The 21968-nt window shown below is 36.0% G+C and overlaps 1 protein-coding gene and 2 long non-coding RNA genes across 3 annotated transcripts in view; 1 reads left to right on the top strand and 2 right to left on the bottom strand.

Moving 5' to 3' along the window:
* Positions 1 to 9407, top strand: part of LOC134662858 (uncharacterized) — a 310694-nt gene extending 301287 nt beyond the window's left edge. The window contains exon 3 of the long non-coding RNA XR_010098090.1: positions 9272 to 9407. This is a non-coding gene — a long non-coding RNA (uncharacterized LOC134662858). The remainder of the gene's footprint in view (positions 1 to 9271) is intronic.
* The window catches only part of LOC134662750 (uncharacterized), a 64307-nt gene extending 47689 nt beyond the window's left edge, over positions 1 to 16618 (bottom strand). The window contains exon 1 of the mRNA XM_063519034.1: positions 16580 to 16618. The gene's annotated coding sequence lies outside the window, so the exon portion shown is untranslated. The remainder of the gene's footprint in view (positions 1 to 16579) is intronic.
* A 606-nt stretch (positions 16619 to 17224) lies between these two features.
* Positions 17225 to 21968, bottom strand: part of LOC134662860 (uncharacterized) — a 299277-nt gene continuing 294533 nt past the window's right edge. The window contains exon 2 of the long non-coding RNA XR_010098092.1: positions 17225 to 17458. This is a non-coding gene — a long non-coding RNA (uncharacterized LOC134662860). The remainder of the gene's footprint in view (positions 17459 to 21968) is intronic.

Here is a 21968-nt window from a genome sequence, read left to right as displayed (position 1 = left end):
AGTTCTGTCAATTACGGAAGCTTCGGGCTGCGACGAGTTTACACAACAATACGTACCATCCGATAGCATTGCACAAATTGTCTCTTTGATCTGTGCCTGCACAAATGTCAGGCCTAATGCGATATATTAGCGCCTCGGGCGACCTGTGCTGCGGGTAGTCTGTGCACTCGGGAGCTACTCGTTATACCAATTTATACGATAATACCTAATAGAATTTCAATACCTATTTAAGGTTATTCGGCTAGGCTAAGCTTTTAGTGGCGAATGTCGCAAGAGTTTTCCATAGTCAGTTATTGTGCAAATATAGCAAATAAGTTTTATGCAAACATTTCATTTTTGGTACAAGCTTTTATCGCTGAATTTACTTTTCTTTCCACAAACAACTAATACTCATCGAGACATTTCTAAAAGCCCCAAACACAATTAGGTTGCGTTGTTTTACTACAACAGAGTTTCTATGGGTATCTCCTGTCTCCATCATCAGATGGGCGTTTTTTTTTGTTGTCCCCTACAATTTTTTTTAAATTTGGGATTTTTTATGTTATTTCTACTCAGAATCACGAGCTCTTTCTATCCTAATAGGAGAAAAAAAGTGTCCTAAGGTTTTTATTTCCATTACGTCACCATTTTTCATAGACTTTGTATGGCGATGGCGGTCGCGGAATGGAAAGATCGAAAAATGTATGGAAATTTTGGGACACTTTTTTTCTCCTATTAGGATAGAAAGAGCTCGTGATTCTGAGTAGAAATAATATAAAAAATCCCAAATTTGAAAAAAAAATGTAGGGGACAACAAAAAAAAAATGCCCAGATCGTTATCATAATACATATTACCTTTTCCCCCGATTTATCTATATATATAAATGCAAGTGTCCCGACTGACTGACTGACTGACTGACTGACTGATTCATCAACGCAGAGCCGAAACTACAAAAGCTAGAAAGTTGAAATTTGCACACTAGGTTGAATTTATAAAGTGTACAAGAGATAAGAAGCGATTTTGAAAAATTCAACCCCTAAGGGGGTTAAAAAGGGGATGAAAGGTTGTATGGGGTGCAAGTTTTATTTTAAGCTAGGAATTTGAAAGTTTGTAAAAATGTACTATATTAAAAAACAAGAAAACTAATTTCTGCGTTTTCGAAAATTCATCCCCCAAGGTGGTGAAATAAGGGTTGAAAGTTTGTATGGAGATCAAATATTTTTGTGAGTGTTGGACTTGAAACTTTGTATATGGGGATATTATTATAAGATGGGAAAAGTAATTTCAGCGTTTTTGAAAATTCATCCCCTAACAGGGTTAAAAAGGGGTTGAAAGTTTGAATCCATTACAAATGCTTTGAAACTTCTTAGAAAGGCATAATAGCCGATTACAAAAAAATTAATTGCAACGTTTTTGGAAATTCAACCCCTAAGGGGGTTAAAAAGGGGATGAAAGTTCGTCTTGGGATGCAAATTTTATTTTAAGCTAGGAACTTGAAACTTTGCAAAAAGGTATTAAATTAAAATACAAGAAAAGTAATTTTTGCGTTTTTGAAAATTCATCCCCTAAGGTGGTGAAAAAGGGGTTTAAAATTTGTATGGATATCAAACATTTTTTCGAGCGCGGGACTTGATTCTTTGTATTTGGGGATATTACTAGAAGATGGGAAAAGTAATTTCAGCGTTTTGTAAAATTCATCCCCTAACAGGGTTAAAAAGGGGTTGAGGTTTCGTATAGGGTTCAAATTTTATTTTAAGCTAGGAACTTGAAACATGGTAAAAAAATATATTATTAAAATACAAGAAAACTAATTTCAGCGTTTTTGAAAATTCATCCCCTAAGGTGGTGAAAAAGAGGTTGAAAGTTTGTATGGATATCAAACATTTTTTCGAGCACGGGACTTGAATCTTTGTATTTGGAAGACAGGATAAATAATTTCAGCGTTTTGTAAAATTCATCCCCTAACGGGGTTAAAAAGGGGTGGAAAGAACGTATAGGGTTAAAATTTTATTTTAAGCTAGGAACTTGAAACTTTGCAAAAATATATTAAATTAAAATACAAGAAAACTAATTTCAGCGTTTTTGAAAATTCATCTCCTAAGGTGGTGAAAAGGGGTTGAAAGTTTGTATGGATATCAAACATTTTTTCGAGCACGGGACTTGAATCTTTGTATTTGGGGATATTATTAGAAGAACGGAAAAGTAATTTCAGCGTTTTGTAAAATTCGTCCCCTAACAGGGTTAAAAAGGGGTTCAAAGTTAGTATGGGGTTCAAATTTTATTTTAAGCTAGGAACTTGAAACTTTGCAAAAGATATTAAATTAAAATACAAGAAAACTAATTTCAGCGTTTTTGAAAATTCATATATCAAGATGGTAAAAAAGGGGTTGAAAATTTGTATGAAGATCAAACATTTTTGTGAGTGCGGGGCTTGAATTTTTGTTCAGAGGCATATTATTCGAATACAAGAAAAGTAATTTCAGCGTTTTTAAAAATGAATCCCTTAAAAGGGTTAAAAAGGGGTTGAAAGTTTGTATGGGGTTCTAATTTTATTTTAAGTTAGGAACTCGAGACTTCGTAAAAAGGTATTTTATTAAAAGAGAAGAAAACTAATTTCAGCGTTTTTGAAAATTCATCCCTCAAGGTGGTGAAAAAGGATTAAAAGTTTGTATGGAGATCAAACATTTTTGTGAGTGCGGGGCTTTAATCTTTGTAAAATGGCATATTATTAAAATACGAGAAAAGTAAATTCAGCGTTTTTAAAATTCATCTCCTAAAATGGTTAAAAAGGGGTTGAAAGTTTGTATAGGGTTCAAATTTTATTTACCTAAAGCTAGGAACTTCAAACTTCGTAAAAAGGTATTTTATCAAAAGAGAAGAAAACTAATTTGAGAGTTTTTAATAATTCATCCCCATGGTGGTGAAAAAGGGATTGAAAATTTGTATGGAGGTCAAACATTTATTTGAGTGCGGGACTTGAATCGTTGTATAAAGGCATATTAGTATTAGAATACAAGAAAAGTAATTTCAGCGTTTTTAAAACTTCATCTCCTATAATGGTTAAAAAGGGGTTGCAAGTTTGTATAGGGTTCAAATTTTATTTACCTAAAGCTAGGAACTTCAAACTTCGTAAACAGGTAGTTAGGTAGTAGGTTTTATTAAATAGAGGACATGAAAATCTTCTAAGGGGGTTGAGAGGGATTATATCGAGAACAGTTTTATTCAGTTAGGGGCTTGAAACTTCGTAGGTTGTGAAAAAGTCTCATGCGTTGTATAATATTAATAATTAACAAATGATTAACCGTCCTACTGCGAACTTTTGCTGCATAATGTTCTAAGCTAATGTAGAATATCTAACGGCTAACGGCTACAAATATAATGACCACCAAAAAATACTGTGATGGGGTCACGTTCGCCGGGGCGGGCGTGGCCTCATACAACTCCCCAGTTCCAGATAGGAACCAGGGTTTCCTAGTGTACACATGTATACAATAAATCAGCTCAATCGGAAATCGGGAAGTTATAAATTAAATCAACTTAACCCATTCAGCGCTAATCACGACAGGTTGTCGTTTTGCCTCTACGAAGCATTTTCGCTACATACCGGGAAATCCATGTTATGCTACGACCGAAGCTCAGCGGTAAATGTGTTAATAACTTGTAAGTGATTAATATCCATCATTGTATGTTTACTCAATAATTGTGACTATAAAATAAATACTGTGAGTGATTTAAATATAGATAGTTATTACTGTTCAAAGTGTTACGTGTTGAAATTTAATTTACTATTTACTAACGTAACGTGAGAAGGTTGCACCATATAATCAGGTCTTTTAATTGTACATAATGCGTTTGATTTATTTGGTTTTTGTTAGACGCGCAAACAATTGTTGTTTTACGTTTTTTGTGCTTAGCAAACCTTATATTTGAAATTGTATTCTAGTGTGGTAATTCCAAGTATACAAAAAATAACTACTTTTCGTACGATTAAGGCACTAATAAAAATTAAAGGTAATTTCGATAGTGTTCGACTTGTAGGAACTTAGCTGACCTGAATTTTACTTAAACCACTTATATTTAAGTACCTACCTATATGTAATGGTACATCTAAACGAACTAAATCGTAGCCTGTCTCGATTTATCACTAGGCAAACTCAACGAAAAAGGCCACAAAGCTAGCGCTGGCGTTATTTTGGTCTGCCACGATTTTATTACACTCTAAATCTCATTCAACGTAAATCTTTAGAAAAACTCAATATGTATCAACGTACGAGGGCGATAGACTTTAAATTTTGGCCCGAAACGAACACTATCGTGTGTAATGGGCTAAAATGCAATAAACAAGATTTATATCGATATACGTACAAAGTTTTGTGCAATTTTGCAAAGTTTACAATTGCAGTCATGCTGTTATTTACCCATCAGTGATTGTGATAATGCGATCTTGGTCTACATCATAAGTAAACATTTAAACAAACACAAAAACAATAACTATATAATTGCTTAGTCGAAAGGTGGCTCTTGACGAGTATTTAGCTTTATATCCTACCTACAAGCCTACTTTTTGTTTCAATTGGGTTACCTAAACTACGAGCGAAAGGCAAGTTTAGTTAGGGAATAATACCTAAACCCAACCTTTGATCCCTCTCCGTTTAATATTCTATTTAATATTTTGGAACAATGTGAACATCCAATTAAAATGTCCAATTAAGTTTTAAATGGACATATTTCTGTACGATTTCGTTTGGAGTCGGATGAGAATGGCTTTATTTACATCGTGAAAGGGCAAGGGGATGGCGTGCCGGCCGCCCACGGACCGTTAACTGTATCTATTTAATTAATTGTCTGCTAAGTATGCCTTTCTGGAAGCAAACTCCAATTTAATTATCAACTGTAAACCTACACAAAAATCATCAATTAATTTGAAATAACTGTCGTATGTAGTTGTATTATCATTAATAAAATTATGGTTGTGTGATACTTAGTTTTATTTGTAGTACCTATATACTCAGTGTGTTCTTATTTTTTCATAACGATAGCTAATAGTGATACTGCATCCACAAAACTTTGTCAAAAAAAACCGGCCAAATCAAGCCACGCATAAAGGAGAATTCCGTACTTTATACTTATATGAAAAAGCCATACAAGCAGAAGCTTACCTTCGTCGTTTTAATCATTTTATCTACACATGTCATTAGTGCTCTATAATGCGTTCAGAAACCGTAGGAAATGACCAGCTTTATTACAACTAATTTTACTATGAGAACTTTTTTATCTGTGGTAGTAGGAAAATCTGTACTGTAATGTTATAACGTTATAAATTTTTGTATCGTTATGAGTTTAAATTTGGAACAGCAGTCAAAACTCAAGTGGGTCTCTATTCTAGTATCCATAGATATTAAAACAGTTATCGATACGAAACCTTAATTTAGTATGTTTTTTTAATATAAACCGCACGATATTTGATCTCCAGTGACATGAGAATAGGGACTTCATTCTTTTGTCTAGAAATTTAAAAAAACTATGGATTCGTGACATGCGTGAAAAAAGTTTTCATTCACCGCCATTTGACGTACAGTTTATCTGTTAATTAGTTTTAAGTATGTGTTTAGATAAAGTAGTGTATGTAACTGTACATAATTAGGCATTAAAACACTCGTGTGATCCTATTAAGAAACTCACTAACGTTCGTTTCTTAAACCCACACTCGTATTTTAATGCCTCTCATTATGTAGCAGTCACATAAACTACTATAGCACTAAATGGAGATATAATTAAGGTTGGATAGGATAAGTACGCTATCGAATAGCCATTTTATTGTTCTCTTGTTGCTATTAGATTGCTGCAAGTTAAATGAATACGAGTACAGTAGTAAATAATATTGCGGCTCCTGCGAGCGGCGCGGCGGCAAAACCGAGCGCGGCGCGGCGAGGAGCAAAACTCAATTAGCGATTATATTATTATTTCGCAGTTTTGCTCCATTTTACTACGCGCAAGTGTTTTGTATAAATTCAAATCAAGTTATATGTTCAAATAAGAACGTCACAGTGAATACAAATGAATCGCTGCAACGCTCGCCCAATTGTATAAAGCATTGTTGGTTAATCAGTTAATCAAAGCGCTTGTTCTATACCAGTCTACACCGCCCATTGCGCCCAATTTTTGGGTTGTCATTCTGTTTCGATGCATTTGCATAAATCTAAAATTTTCATATACCTTTGTTCAGTCACTACCATACAAAACGTTGTGATTGGTGCGGAATTGATAAAGTAACCTTAATTTAGTAGCTTTGCGGCAGGTTATTAACGTTGAGGTTGATTATGTCGGGTGCATGGACGAGGAAAATGGACCCTTCCTGAAAGCGATCTTGCAGCAGCTTAACCGGCAATAATCAACTGTGAAGCGAAAGGAGTAATTAGTGCTGAATCAGCAAGGCACAAAGGTTGTCACCTATTACGTGTGCGCTCACCGGTCTAGGAAATGATTTATCTCTGTAGGGAGGTAGGTATATATGCTCTTAGGATAGGAGCTTTTCAACTTGTAAGTCAGGCGTATTGTAATTTTAATTATACGATATGAATTAGACCTGGATTAGATAAGGATCGGATCTGTCAGTGGCAAAACTGAGGTTTTAGGTTGAAGAAATTTCACTTGCTTCCATATTAGTGTTCTACTTTTTTACGCGAACTCCGTAGCCTCTAAACATGTTTTTTAAATGAATGACGAATGAAAAATGCAATTGAAAATTTAATAATAGTTAAACGAAATATCTTTTTGAATGATCCCGCTTCAGTAAATCCTGAATAATGCGAGTTATAAAGTGCACCGCTATGTTAGGTCAATCGCTTTAACTCGTCGTCGGCATACGTAATAAGTATCGGAGCGGATGAAGCCAAAGAAATTACTTTGAACGTTAACACCGGCTGGATCGCTTTCAGAGTCCATTTTCCAGGACCGTCCAATACCGGGTAGTCGAAAACATTTCCAGACTCCGGCCAGACGTAATTCAAATTACCGGGACACAAACTGGGATTTCGAAGACGCTCCCGTAAATACCCTCATATGCGATGTCAATGCTATTTTTCTCAAGTTGAATATTATCTTTTAAGTACAACGGAGATGACAACGATCCTAATAGTTTCTTTAGTCATTTTTTAGTTAAAAGTAGTGAATGTAGAAGTAGGAATTACGTACTTATAACCAGATATTATACAGCAAGTACTAACTTGAAACGGTTTTCTAAAGAGTGAAGTTTGCATTTATATTTTAGAAATTCTATATACTTACCTAATTAGAATAGCCACACAACAAACGAACAAATAATTAAAACAATTTCCTACAGAGAAACAATGCTTATAGCTTTTAGACATGAAATTGAAAACTGGCAGACTCCGAGTGCTCCGTGCTGTTCACAGTGAGATTACCTTAACTAAATTAATACAATCAAGAGTGCATTCATGATGGCTCCATACCACTGCTCCACGAAAGATTATTAGATTATTACCGTGTGCGTCTGCGAACTCACGTCCGTATTTAGTACATATTTCGCATGGGAAAATATATTTGGTCCATGCTTAGCGAACTGTTAGCGCTCTCCGAGGACACGTTTAGCGCAAAACTAAGTACCATAAGTACGCCAGTTACGAGATTCTGCTCAGAAAATATTCACCCGCATTATACTTGTACATCTCATTCTCTAAACAAATTGTTTTATCGCTACCTTCTAAAGTGGATCCGCTCCAGCGCGTACGTAATTCTTCTCAGTCCGCATACAAACAGCCCCTAAGGAGGCGACAATCCTCACCGCAAACAATAAAAGTATACATAAAAATAAATTTGATACTTCGGATCGCGGACCGCGAGACATGCAATCCTCAGTCGCTCGGCACAGCGAACCGATTCCGTGAACTTGTAGATGAATGTGTCAATTCGAATAATAAGTGTACCATTGGCACAAAAAGCATCATTCATTTGATGAGATGAGATTCGCGGAGATGAAAAGGTGGAAATATGTGTAGGCACAACGTGCGCGCGTGTTGTAATATCGAACAGCAAATTGCATTGTGCCAAATTGTGGCGCGACGCAGGCGTAGAGATGAAATTGGATTGCGCACTATCTAATATCGAACGTGATTTTCGATGATGATATTCGTGACATGTTGGGTTGACAAACGTAAAGGGACAGATTGAACACCTATGACACTTCCGTGTCCTATATAGACGTCTTAATCTGGATTCGAATGTTCATTTTGATATCAAAATGGTGACATTTTGTTACCATGCACCCGTGCGCCTATTAGCTCGCCCCAATACTTGTACAAACAAGTACGATCGAAATGCACGCGTAAATAATAGAAAAATGACATCATTTCGATATCAAAATGTAAGTTCGAATTGGCTTCCTGTTCTACTTATAAAAATCTTTTAAAGTTTTTTGTCGTTATTTGTAGAAATTGAATAGTGTAAGTACCTACAATAACCGTACCTGCACTAACAGTATAAGTACCAATACTACTAGTATAGTCAATATAGCCATTCCGTTTATTAGAAAAGGCAGTATTGGTAGATGTATTTCTGAATGTTGAAACACTGCACAGAAAAAAACTATTGCGGCTGACGGTGACGATGTTATCGCGGCAAGCGTATAAGCGCAATTCATACGTGAATTATTCAATGATACCAAACTAATTAATCTGATACAGGTGTGTTTCGCTCACAAAACAATTAATATTTATGAGGATATGTTTAAGCGTCCTAAATGCATAACGTTTCAGACTCTGAATGGCATTAGCATGAGTATAAACAGAACAATGAGTTGAGCATAATATATCAGTAACTGATACGATTCACTCTGACAAATTGAGTCATTCGCCTACTGTCACAACGACTGGGTAATTTGCTTGGGAGCTTTATGCCTTTGTGACAAATTCTCATATTATAGGGCGCTCAATGTTCATAAACTAGCCCAGTTTAGATTAATTAAATACATATTAAGTGAAATTATGTCTCAACTGTTTTATTGAAAGTGAGAGTGTGTATTGTTTACAATTATCGAGAGTGACAGCGTTTCTTCACGCTTTTAATTGTTAGTTGTGCTTAGGCGTAAATTGTTATTTAATGAGGAAGGCCGGTCACACGGTCTGTGGGAAACTCCCACCTCTGGTTCACTGAGGCTTGAGCCGCGGAGCCGCCGCCGCGCCGCTGTGTCGCATATCCGAGTGCATCGCCACATTTCAAGAAAAAAGCGGCCAAGTGCGAGTCGGACTCGCCCATGAAGGGTTCCGTATTTAGGGGATTAATGACGTATTAAAAAAAAAACTACTTACTAGATCTCGTTCAAACCAATTTTCGGTGGAAGTTTGCATGGTAATGTACATCATATATTCTTTTTAGTTTTATCATTCTCTTATATTAGAAGTTACAGGGGGGGGGGGGGGGGAGGGACACACATTTTACCACTTGGAATGTCTCTCGCGCAAACTATTCAGTTTAGAAAAAAATTATATTAGAAACCTCAATATCATTTTTGAAGACCTATCCATAGATACCCCACAGGTATGGGTTTAATGAAAAAAAATTTTTGAGTTTCAGTTCTAAGTATGGGGAACCCCCAAAATTTAGTGCTTTTTTTTCTATTTTTGTGTGAAAATCTTAATGCGGTTCACAGAATACATGTACTTACCAAGTTTCAACAGTATAGTTCTTATAGTTTCGGAATAAAGTAGCTGTGACATACGGACGGACAGACAGACAGACATGACGAATCCATAAGGGTTCCGTTTTTTGCCATTTGGCTATGGAACCCTAAAAAGATAGTTTGTATAAAGGAGGTGGGTACATACTACCTTGTTTGTGTGGGAATGCAGAACGCTGATAACGCACTGTTGCTCGCGCATTTTGCAAACCTGTGACGTGACGCATTGTTTTACGTACAATAAGCTGTGTAAGACTGTTCCGTAATTAAGTTGTAAGTCACTGATGCTTATGTATATAGTTTTTTAAAGCGTTTGTTAGCTTATGCACTTGCTAACAAACGCTAATTGAAGTACTTACTTTCAGAGTAAAATAATTATGTAGTACCTAAATACTTAAGTTAAACTACATGATTTATATTTGTAGTTTTTTTTGGATCACAATTAATTATGTTATTCATCTCGCAAGTCTGCCAGTTGGGTAGTTCTTTCTAGTTTATATATTGGAAATGTTTATAATACTGTTTAAGGTTAATGTTTATTAAACTTCTTTCTTTCCCGGGACTGAAGATATTTCTATACGAAATTTTATTAAATCGACTCAATGGTTTAAGCATGAAGAGGTAAATGAATAGGTAAGGTAGAAATTTTAAGATTGACAAATGGAACTTATTCATTTCTATTTTTTACTTACTATACTATCGCAAAAATACTAGCAGTCTCTAAGATATCTTCATGATGTTGCTGGAAATCATATTATTCAGGCATTTTCGTAATATTGCAGTTTTTCTATATCTCAATAGGAAAATATTAAATTTTCAAAGATATGTGCGGACAAACCCTCGTATTCTATATCAAAAAATTAGGACATGGAACAAGGGTCTCGGAAGTTTCTTAATACAATTGCTACACTTGTTAGGCAAACCCTGCGCGTGCGAATAGAAATCCACTCTCAAGGAGAATTCGCTTTCGCGTTACACCTCTGTGAACAAAGATTAGTGGCCGATTATAGGTTACAAATTACATATTATTTTTAGTGGTCTAAGGTACCGTCGTTTTTTTTTCAGATTTTAAATGAACTCAAAATTAAGTCTTATGTAGGTACCTATCTATTAGTACTATATTAATTTACAACCTCAAGTTACAGTATAAATTATAATGATGAATACTTAGTGTGAGTAGCTTATTGTTGTTGATCCACTTAAAATTATTGTTGTTGTATGATTTGGAACTGGATCAAATTTTGCTTACTTTAAGGGCTCATTTAGAAGGCGCGCGAACTCGTATTGGTACGATTTTAGTTACATTGCGGACCATTGAGGTTACATCAATTCAGCCGACCGATCAAATAATGCAATGTAATGAAACTCGCATGCGAGTTGTCGCACCGTCTAAATGAGCCCTAATGCGTGTGATTGTTATGACTGTTATGAGATACACTATGGGCGAAAATGATTTAAAGTGTGTCAAAGGACTGTCTTATTTCAAGCATAGACAGGGAGAGTCATACTATCTTTGTCTTACACTAGTTCTAGCACCCAAAAGAAAAGGATGAGTATAGTTTTTTTTGTTCCTATTTACTGACAAATTGGTTTGACCATCTATAAATGGAATGTTTAATTGTTTTTTAAATCGTTTTTTGTCATAACCAGCCAACAATGTAGTTACACACATGATAACTTCGTGATTTTACCCGCGAAGATTAGTTTACCTACTTATTACGTATTCACAGGACTCACAGGTAGTTGTCAATTTACTTTTCTCAGACAATTGGTGATAGGTACAATTGGACAGTCAACATCATAGTAACGTATGGAACAACGGCGCGCCAAAAGTACCTGCCACCCTGGTGGTATACTTTTCCAAATAGCGATACTTAAATCTCTACAGTTCGCATTTAAAAAACCTGTCACAATCTAATTTCTCTACATATAGAGAGATATCTCGTTTTTTACCTAACCGGTAGTAAGTAGGAAGGTAGGTGGAATGGGCCCTAGCTCTCGAACTAGGTTTACCTGTGTCTTGACACCACGTACGGTACATGAGTACGTGCCCGCGCTCGCCTGTTCCCGCGTTTAAGCCCGGCGTACGCGCACAATAAACAATAGAAACGTTGCGAAACATCTCATTTCAAACACGAGGCATGCACGATCAGCTTATTTATGCCCTACGGACGAACTTGGCAGTACCTTATGGCGAAATCACTCTTTAAACCTCAATTACTTGGAAACGCGCTTCTTCAGCGATGCGCTTATTAGGCTGGAACTTATGGGCTATGTCGATCGTTTTAATGAACACGTGTAGTTTATGCGCTACTGATATGAAGTTGGTAACATTTCGTGATATTTGCGAATTTCTGACTAGCGACCAATCTTCTTATGCCTACTCCAATGTAAATAAAGTAAAGAGACGTAAAAGCTGAAATAAAAGCTCAATCAATTTATTTATAGGTAGGTACAGGTACCTCTGATTAAACTTTCACGATTTTTACACATTATTAAATTGTACAACGGGACTTAATCGCGTATGTAAGTTTTAAGATTTACCTCCGACGTTTCGAGGACGGCGTTGTCCCCGTGGTCTCGGAGAAGACTGGCTTAAGTTGACATCAGCATCCACAATTTTTTAATATTTTATTTAAGAAAGAAGAAAATTATTCACAATTCGCCTTAACCGCCCGCTTTTTAAATTAAAATTTAGATTTTTATTTTGATATTTTATTTAGCTATTATGCTTAATTGTGAGATGATTAAAATAGGTTATAATTATAACATAACGAAGCTATATTCCTCAGAGAGCGTTATTCCGCGAGCAACGCTGTCGCCAGAGTCTGTGCATGTTGTCGGTCGCTGGGACCCCTCCTAGCGGTCTATTCTACAGACAATATAATACAGTAAAGCCCTTGCTACACGGTCGCCGACAAGCCCCTCAGACCGCGTGGCCTTGGTCTGGACGGACCGTGTAGACAGTTGTTTCCAACAAAATTTGACCAAAACTGACCAAGGTCAGACCAAGGACAGACGGTTAGAAGGCTTGTCGGCGACCGTGTAGCAAGGGCTTAACTTTGCTAGCAGAAATAATGTTTTTCTACTCGTCGACTGCAATGCTTGAATTAAGACTTCGTATACCAAAGTGAAATCGCATACTTTTTTCACTATGGGATCCCAACTCAACTATAGTATTCATTATTCCTCTGATCGGTTTTACAATAGAATTATAATTATATATGCGTCGCGTTTAAAAATTAGAACCTCACAAATGAGAGGGTTCGTATGTTATGAATATACCTACTAAAAACTATGACACGTATATTTGTTCGGGATAGGTGTAATTCCACTCCTAGAGGACTATACTGTGTTCTGTGAGGCTTTGTAAACATTGTCCAGTTCTAACCCTTCTCTATAGACTTTAGTGTTATCCGCGGCGGCGACGTCTGCTTTTAAGCTTTAATCTCGCCATTTGAGCCGCATTTGCGTAGAAATGTAGTAAATAATGTAGACGATGTCGTATTTTCTTGCGTAAGTCTGTCATTATCTCGCTTTCTCAGTTATCATGTAGCACTTACCTATAATATAAGTAGCAGATTGTACTAGGAATTCCCATCGGACGAAGTAGGGGCGGGCCGCAGTGATAAATGTTATAATTCATTAGTGTTCATTTATATTAGTTAAGTCAATTTTAATATATACTCTATATATAGATATATTATATTTCGTTAGACATTTAAAATATTTAATAACTAATTTAAGTTCCTCTTTTTACACTTTTCAATTCTATTTTATTTTCCTTTAGTGAGTTTAGACAATAGCTTTAATTTAGTATTAATATAATTTTACTTAATATTACTTTAGTTTTTAATTATTGTTAGAATTACTCTTGTTATAATACTCTTATTTGTATTTATGTGTTCATTAAAAGCACTACTACACTACTACCCTCATTTATAAGGCCCTCGTACCCAAATAAAAAAAGTATAAAAAATTAAAGTACTTACGTCTGATATTTCCCGAATAATCTTGAATGCTAATGTCATAAACAGTCAGTCATAAACAGACAATACGAATTGAGGGTTTTAAAATGAGAAATGACAAAGAAGAATCGTTTCATTCAAACAAATAAATGTATTCCAAAGCATTACTTATATAAATTGGGTTTGATACGCATAATATCCGAATCCCATTGTACGACGCGCAAAGTTTGGTTTGGAGGCATCTTCGACAGCCGGTACAGATATAATTAATGGGTTAGCTTGTTACATTTATACTAAACGATGTTCTAGAATTTAATATAATTTGAATGTTTGTTTATGTTCGCCTAAAATAGTCTTTCACTCATAACCATCACCACCACCACTGAAACACTCTAATTTAACAACACAGCCGTCAAGGCCGATCAGGCGTCAGCTGAACGCGGTGTCCGTAAGGTGTTTGTAAGACATACATACGTCAAAATTTGCTAAAGGAACGATATGGATCGGATAATTTAAGTCAGTAACAGTATTGAATGATTCACGATTAGTTTCACTGGACTTATATCGACCGGGATATGAACCGTGATTACCTTTTGTATTGTTTTCGAGCTCCCGATATTTCAACGCAGTTACATGCTTCTTGTTCACGGATTAACTGAGGTGGGTCAAAGTTGTGTAGACGCTCGCGCTTGGCTACCCTTATATGCGCGCGTTGGCTGCGTTCGCTTTCAACGTTACCACCGGATGCGTTCACACTCGTTGGCCTGGTCGCGTTAACACTTATTGGTCTATCCAAGCAATACAAAAGGTAATCACGGTTCATATCCCGGTCGATATAAGTCTAATATAATTATATCAGTGTCAAAAGTGACGTTTTTGTTTGAACAAACTTCACTTTTGACATTGTCATCTGATCATGTCATCCGATCCAAGTCCTATAGCAAATTTTTGATATGTTAAAGTTCGAATCAGGCCGTTACAGGCATATTCGAACTTTAAGATACGTCAAATATGATATCCATATCGTTTCTATATCTAATATTTGACGTATCTTAAAGTTCGAAAATGGCTGCTAGAATTAAAAATTAAATGAAACTCAATCGTGTATTATAAACGTCTCTCATCCGTAACAGCAAACAGTCGGCAGCGATCGTGCGCGTCAAGCGGCCTGAATAATGACATCGGGTGACATTTAATTTCGGATACAAAAGCTTCTTTATTCTGTTTACCCTAATCCGTTGCGATCCGCCCCGCCGGCATTGAACCTCTCAATAAATTTAATTATTGTTTTAGAACTATCCCCGTTGCTTCTTACTTCATCAAACCCTTCACCGCTAGCACTATATACACATAAAGCTAAGAAAGCTAGATAAGAATATAAGATTTTGTTTTTCTTAATAAAGATGAGAATAATGACATCGGGTGACATTTAATTTCGGATACAAAAGCTTCTTTATTCTGTTTACCCTAATCCGTTGCGATCCGCCCCGCCGGCATTGAACCTCTCAATAAATTTAATTATTGTTTTAGAACTATCCCCGTTGCTTCTTACTTCATCAAACCCTTCACCGCTAGCACTATATATATACACATAAAGCTAAGAAAGCTAGATAAGAATATAAGATTTTGTTTTTCTTAATAAAGATGAGTAGCATAATCTAATTTTATTTCGCTAAACAACAGTAAATAATATTGAAAACAATAAAATAAGCTAGGTACTGTAAAACGGGGTGAGTAGGTTTCGCGGGGAGAGGTGGGTTATGAATGGGGAGAAAAGGTTTGAGAGGGGGGTGAGAAGGGATTTTAAGGCTACTGCTACAAAAATAATGTATTCAAATTTAAAATGGAGCTATAGTAATACGCATAATAAAAAAAAAATGATCCAACAATCTTCCAAAATCACCTTTGTATGAAAACCCCTCTCGCCCCAAATACGAGGCACTACGGGGTGAGGTGGGTTTTCCTCTTTATCGTCAAAGTTATGAAATGGAACTACCCAAAATAAAATAAAAACTAAAATACAAACGTCCGGAACACTTATCATATACACCATTCAGTTTTCATATGTAAAAATAAAATGTTATCGAGGTTTGAATTTCAGTTTTGACCCTACTCACCCCATTTTACGGTATTGAACAATTGTCCATACACAACCATATTTAACAAATACAAATATTAAATACGAATCTCCAATGTAAATGCTTTGTACTCGCAGTGATAACGATCGACATTGACGTATTTATGATTTTTAGATTCACTATCGGTTATTGAATATAAATAAAGAAATTAAGTGGTATTGATTTATGTTATCGCATATATCAATGGTTACAGCTGTTGATTGCACTTTTATTTGAATTGATTAACGTTATTCTCATTTTCATATAAAAGAAGGCGGAGTTTTTAAACGACTACGAAGGCCATGGTTTTTAAAATGGTTGTAAACGTTTTGCAATGTATATTTTCGTTTAAAGCGTGCATGTCATGTCACATCATCGTGCTCAATTGTTAGCTTCAGAATAATAATAGCGTTGTTTTTCGATTTGAGCAATGTTTGGCGTCTCAGTCAATAATACCTATTGCACTTGTGCCAGCTGAAGACAATGAGGAACTAGCTACCAACATTTCAAAGACGGATTAAAAGACGCGGGAGTCGTGATGAGTCAGTGACTACTTGTCGGAAACCAAGGTAGAATGTGTGGTATTAATATATTTGTATCTCATGGAGGTCAGTGTCAATACGAATCTGCGAGACGAATGATTTCAAGGCATTGAATTTTCACACGCAATTTAATAAAGATAAGCGTGTTATTTTGCTAACTTATTGAGAGGTAACTTTGATCTGACTTACTAATAACATATTTGACTTTTGGAGGGTTCCAATGATATTTTTTCAATACTTTAGTGCTTTCTCTAATTAAGAGTTGGTTTAGTACGTACGTCAGACAGGAGCTCATATTCCAAGACGAGTGGTGATCTGTAACAGAGAAATAACACGTCAGCTTCATTCATAAAACGATTTACCCGCATCAGTCCCCAACACGTGCTTGAAAGCTATATTAAAATTTAATTTGTTCTAAATTACGAATGAACGCGGAGAGAACAAATTTATGGGCCTAATTTATTTACACTTGGAAATTATTTTATGTTCCGTAAGCTGGGGATAAATAAGTAGGTACGTGTACTTTAGGCGTACGAACAACGGTGTCTTTATACTATTACGGAAATAAATACTCGAATGTTCAACAACATAGAAAATACATTTTGAATTAACCGTTTTCAATGATTCCCGGTTAGTTTCACTAGACTTATACCGACCGGGATATAAATTGAGCTTTTCGACCCGATGTTTTCGAGCTCCCGATATTTCGACGCAGTTACATGCATCTTGTTCACGGGTAACTGAAGATAGCGGGTGTCAAAGTTGTGTAGTAGACCGCGCTCGGTCTACCCCAGGTCTACCCTCATTCGTGCGCGTCGGCTGCGTTCGCTTTCAACGTTACCACCGGACGCGTAAACAATAAAAAAGCGGCCAAGTGCGAGTCAGACTCGCCCATGAAGTTGAAGGGTTCCGTATTTAGGGGATTTATGACGTATTAAAAAAAAAAACTACTTACTAGATTTCGTTCAAACCAATTTTCGGTGGAAGTTTGCATGGTAATGTACATCATATATTTTTTTTAGTTTTATCATTCTCTTATTTTAGAAGTTACAGGGGGGGGGGGGGACACACATTTTACCACTTTGGAAGTGTCTCTCGCGCAAACTATTCAGTTTAGAAAAAATGATATTAGAAACCTCAATATCATTTTTAAAGACCTATCCTAGACGTATAGATACCCCACACGTATGGGTTCGATGAAAATTTTTTTTTTGAGTTTCAGTGCTAAGTATGGGGAACCCCCAAAATTTATTGTTTTTTTTTCTATTTTTGTGTGAAAATCTTAATGTGGTTCACAGAATACATCTACTTACCAAGTTTCAACAGTATAGTTCTTATAGTTTCGGAAAAAAGTGGCTGTGACATACGGACGGACAGACGGACAGACAGACAGACAGACATGACGAATCCATAAGGGTTCCGTTTTTTGCCATTTGGCTACGGAACCCTAAAAAGGTAATCACGGTTCATATCCCGGTCGATATAAGTGCAGTGTATTTTAAATTGTTATATTTTACATTTTAAAGAAGAATAATGTATTAATAATAGGTTGCACAGTAACAAAAATTACATTGTACAGCATAGCTTTATTATTTTGTCATCAAAATCTGTCGATCGACTGGACCGAATAAAAGTTTGCGTAGAATAATCAATTGATTCCCAACTTTATTAAAATTCTATGTTATTTATTAACAGATTGCGTCAATTAATTTTCTTATATCGTCGTATTGTTGTAAAAAGGTAGAAAAAAAAAACAATTGTGTGCGAATAAATATCTTAGTTATTTCCATCTGGGGGCACGGCATTTCCACTTGACTAGGTCCAGTTCACCTTTCAATAATTACTACGTTTATCTCGCTAAAACACGTTGTGGCCAGGTACTTCCACTGTGAGTACCGTGGTAATAGACTGCGATTGTCACAACGTGGAATAATTCATGAGTTGCAGAGGGCGGCTTCGAGGAGGTGTTCTTTCTCGGCATTTTGTAACAGACAAGCTTGTACAATTTCGGTCCATTGTGCCATTATTATGCAAAACTCTGGCGACTGCTGATGCCGGCGAAATGTTTCTGTCGGTCTGAACTGCATTTGTTAAAAGGTTATTAGAATGTAGGTCTTGGTGTCTCGCTTTCAAGGTTGGGCGTTTGGGAATAAGCTTAGCCTGTTTCGTGGAAAACGGAATTCCGTGGTTGTAGGTTGTTGCTTAATTAATTGATTGGTTTTAACTGGCCAATCTTTTCCCATTATTCACAATATCATTTTTGACTAGTGGTCGATAGGACCACCAGAAAGAACTATATTTGCAATATTTGCTGTATACATTTGGTTTCTTTTTGTTATTAATCTAGACACGCGGTAGCGTGTCCAGCCAAGTTTAGAATTTAAAGCACCAATTGATGAAAAAACGACTACTTATTCGTTTCATAATAGGTACTTAGGTGTTATGTTAAACTGCATGGGTATGCAAGTAGGTTGGCATTCAAGGAAAATAGCATTACTTAAGTACCTAATACGTTACCAAATAATATAATTTCAGTAATGTCTTAATTAAGTTCTTGAAGCGGCTATAGCATATTTTGAGCCGGTATAGTATTAACACAGGATTCCACCAGTGTACGGCAATGTGAAGCACAAATATAAATACTAAGGTAAACGTACTGGTGCTCGACGCGGTGCCAGTACATGTCATCTTGAAACATAAGTCATTGTCAATAGAGGTGACAGCTGAGTGTCATCTATTGGGCATTAGCATGTCGAGCACTAGTACGTTTACCTTATTTAGTAAAAAAAAAATGCTTGTGCCACACAGTGCCGCATGTTGATTGAATCTCGCTTTTACGTTTCATGTCGTAAATTGAAATGAGAATGACAGTTGTCACAGTCACCATAATAATTGAATCTTATGTCATTGTATAATTATATTATAAATTCAACTCTTCTAATAGCGCTTGCTAAGCGTAATATTGTCTTATATTACGAGTTATCCTGAATATCTGAAAATATTGTAGATATTTGTAACAACGTTGCGATACCTATCTATTTTTATAATTAATTGGTTCGATACCGTATTGAAAGAAACTGTTTCCTAATATTCTATTGAAAAATGTGACCTCTTAGCTACCTTTCGCAACAACCCAACAATCGGTATAATAGATAATGTACCTACTCGTATGCAGAATTCAATCAGTTCCTCACCAATTACAGTTGTTCTCTGTCGTGTTCATTAGTCATTAATATTTCAGTTTCTCCGCACAATACACTTATGTAGGGGAAACTTGCCTAATTCGTACTTGCGCCTAAAACGTACCCTAGCAAGATCTCGAGTTGTGAAACTACAGTGGCGACGCCAGTGCTATAAAAAGAAACTACTAGTTCGCTATGTCTCATCACCCGTACACCAATTCCACGCTGCCCCTCCTTATGAAAATATTCAAAAAATAAGTAATTTTGCTGTATTCGAGAATTTTTTTTGGTTGATACGTAAGATTTTTATATACGGGTACGATATAGGAATATACAGGTACGTTTTAGGGACAATTAGGCCTAAATCGTACCTTTTCCACTTTTTTAAAAACTTTTTTTTCTCAGAAGTTATTGAGATTTAAGTTAAACTTGTTACTTTTGTTGATTCGTTATTAAATAAAGATTCTTTAGACACAATTTGTATTTTTTTTATTAATTGTATTTCCAAGAAATTTGCATTTTCTCTTAAGGGGTACGAATTAGGCAAGTTTCCTCTACACTTACGTAATTGTATTGTAGTGTAGTGTACGAGGTATTAAAATAGTTAAGTGGCTTCGAGAGGTGTCATCCCTAGATCCCTACGGTTATTAATTTGATACCCCTATCACTCCACTCATTATTAATCATATGTTTACCTGCGTGTTAAAGGTAGGATACAAAACGTAACTATTTTCTTCAATGTAACAAGAATTAAAACTGTAACTGTAAAGTTCAATTAACAAGTGTTCGTATTAAAGTTGAAAAAAAAGAAAAGTCGAGAAACTATTGACAAGTTAGTTTAAATTTTGTGTCAACCTATCTATAGTTGGTCAAACCAATTTGTCAGTAAATAAGAACACAAAAAACTATACTCATCCTTTTCTTTTGGGTGCTAGTACTAGTAGGTATAAGACAAAGATAGTATGATTCTCTCTGTCTATGTTTGAAATGAGACAGTCCTTTGACAAACTATATTAAGCCTTTTAATCACAATCAGTGGCGTCCTCCTAAAACCTCATTTGACATGAATCAAGAAGAAAAATAATTAGGAAGTAGGAGGAAGCGACTCACTAAGCCTGCGGTGGTTTACCTATGCAGGGGTAGCTGACCGGGATCAGGCTGATACAGATTGATGAGCCCTGTCCGCACAGGCCGATGCTAAACTACAGTGGGTTGCGTACCCCTGATATATTTGCTGCCATAAGTTTGGTCAAAATAGACATGTTTGTTGCTAGAGAACGCGTGAAACTATGTTGGTAAAGTGATTTATTTTGAACCATTTGGCGTGTACTTACGTCTTCAATTTTCTGAAAGTAAGTTTGTAATACACCTATTGCAAATGATGAGTTAAATTGGTTTTACTCACTGCTTATAATTAATTAATCGGGACTTATCACGCATAAAAGCGAGCTTGCGTTTTTAAAGCTGAATTATACGGGATTACGTCCCGTTTAATATTATCTACCTAAAATTTGGAGTGATATGTGGGACTGACCTGCGCCTACAACATTCGGTATAGCGATCGAGTACGAGTATCTGATTTAAAATATCTCGACATTACTATACTTTGACCTACGGGTACCTAATTAATGAGCTACGCCTATCATTTTTAGGGTTCCGTAGCCAAATGGCAAAAAACGGAACCCTTATAGATTCGTCATGTCTGTCTGTCTGTCTGTCCGTCTGTCCGTCTGTCCGTCTGTCTGTCCGTCCGTATGTCACAGCCACTTTTCTCCGAAACTATAAGAACTATACTGTTGAAACTTGGTAAGTAGATGTATTCTGTGAACCGCATTAAGATTTTCACACAAAAATAGAAAAAAAACAATAAATTTTTGGGGTTCCCCATACTTCGAATTGAAACTCAAAAATTTTTTTTTCATCAAACCCATACGTGTGGGGTATCTATGGATAGGTCTTCAAAAATGATATTGAGGTTTCTAATATCATTTTTTTCTAAACTGAATAGTTTGCGCGAGAGACACTTCCAAAGTGGTAAAATGTGTGTCCCCCCCCCCTGTAACTTCTAAAATAAGAGAATGATAAAACTAAAAAAAATATATGATGTACATTACCATGTAAACTTCCACCGAAAATTGGTTTGAATGAGATCTAGTAAGTAGTTTTTTTTTTATACGTCATAAATCCCCTAAATACGGAACCCTTCATAGGCGAGTCCGACTCGCACTTGGCCGCTTTTAATTATTTGCAGAAGTCAGATGCAGGGCGACAAATGTCACTACTCCGGACAGCGACTATTATTTGCTCCGTTCATTCTAATTAAATAATCTTATCAAAACAATTAATCAACTTCTCGAGTTCGCGTCGTCAGAAACCTAATTTCAACAGCCCGCCCCTTTTCATTAAAAATGTCGAAACTTGTGCCAATAAATCAATTGGTTCTCGGTATAATTATATGTCAGAGGTATCAAGAAAACGTAACAAA

Source organism: Cydia amplana, chromosome 3, assembly GCF_948474715.1.
Source record: "Cydia amplana chromosome 3, ilCydAmpl1.1, whole genome shotgun sequence".
Classification (NCBI taxonomy): domain Eukaryota; kingdom Metazoa; phylum Arthropoda; class Insecta; order Lepidoptera; family Tortricidae; genus Cydia; species Cydia amplana.
Note: the sequence above shows the minus strand (reverse complement) of the source record. Positions and strands in the feature narration are given on the sequence as shown.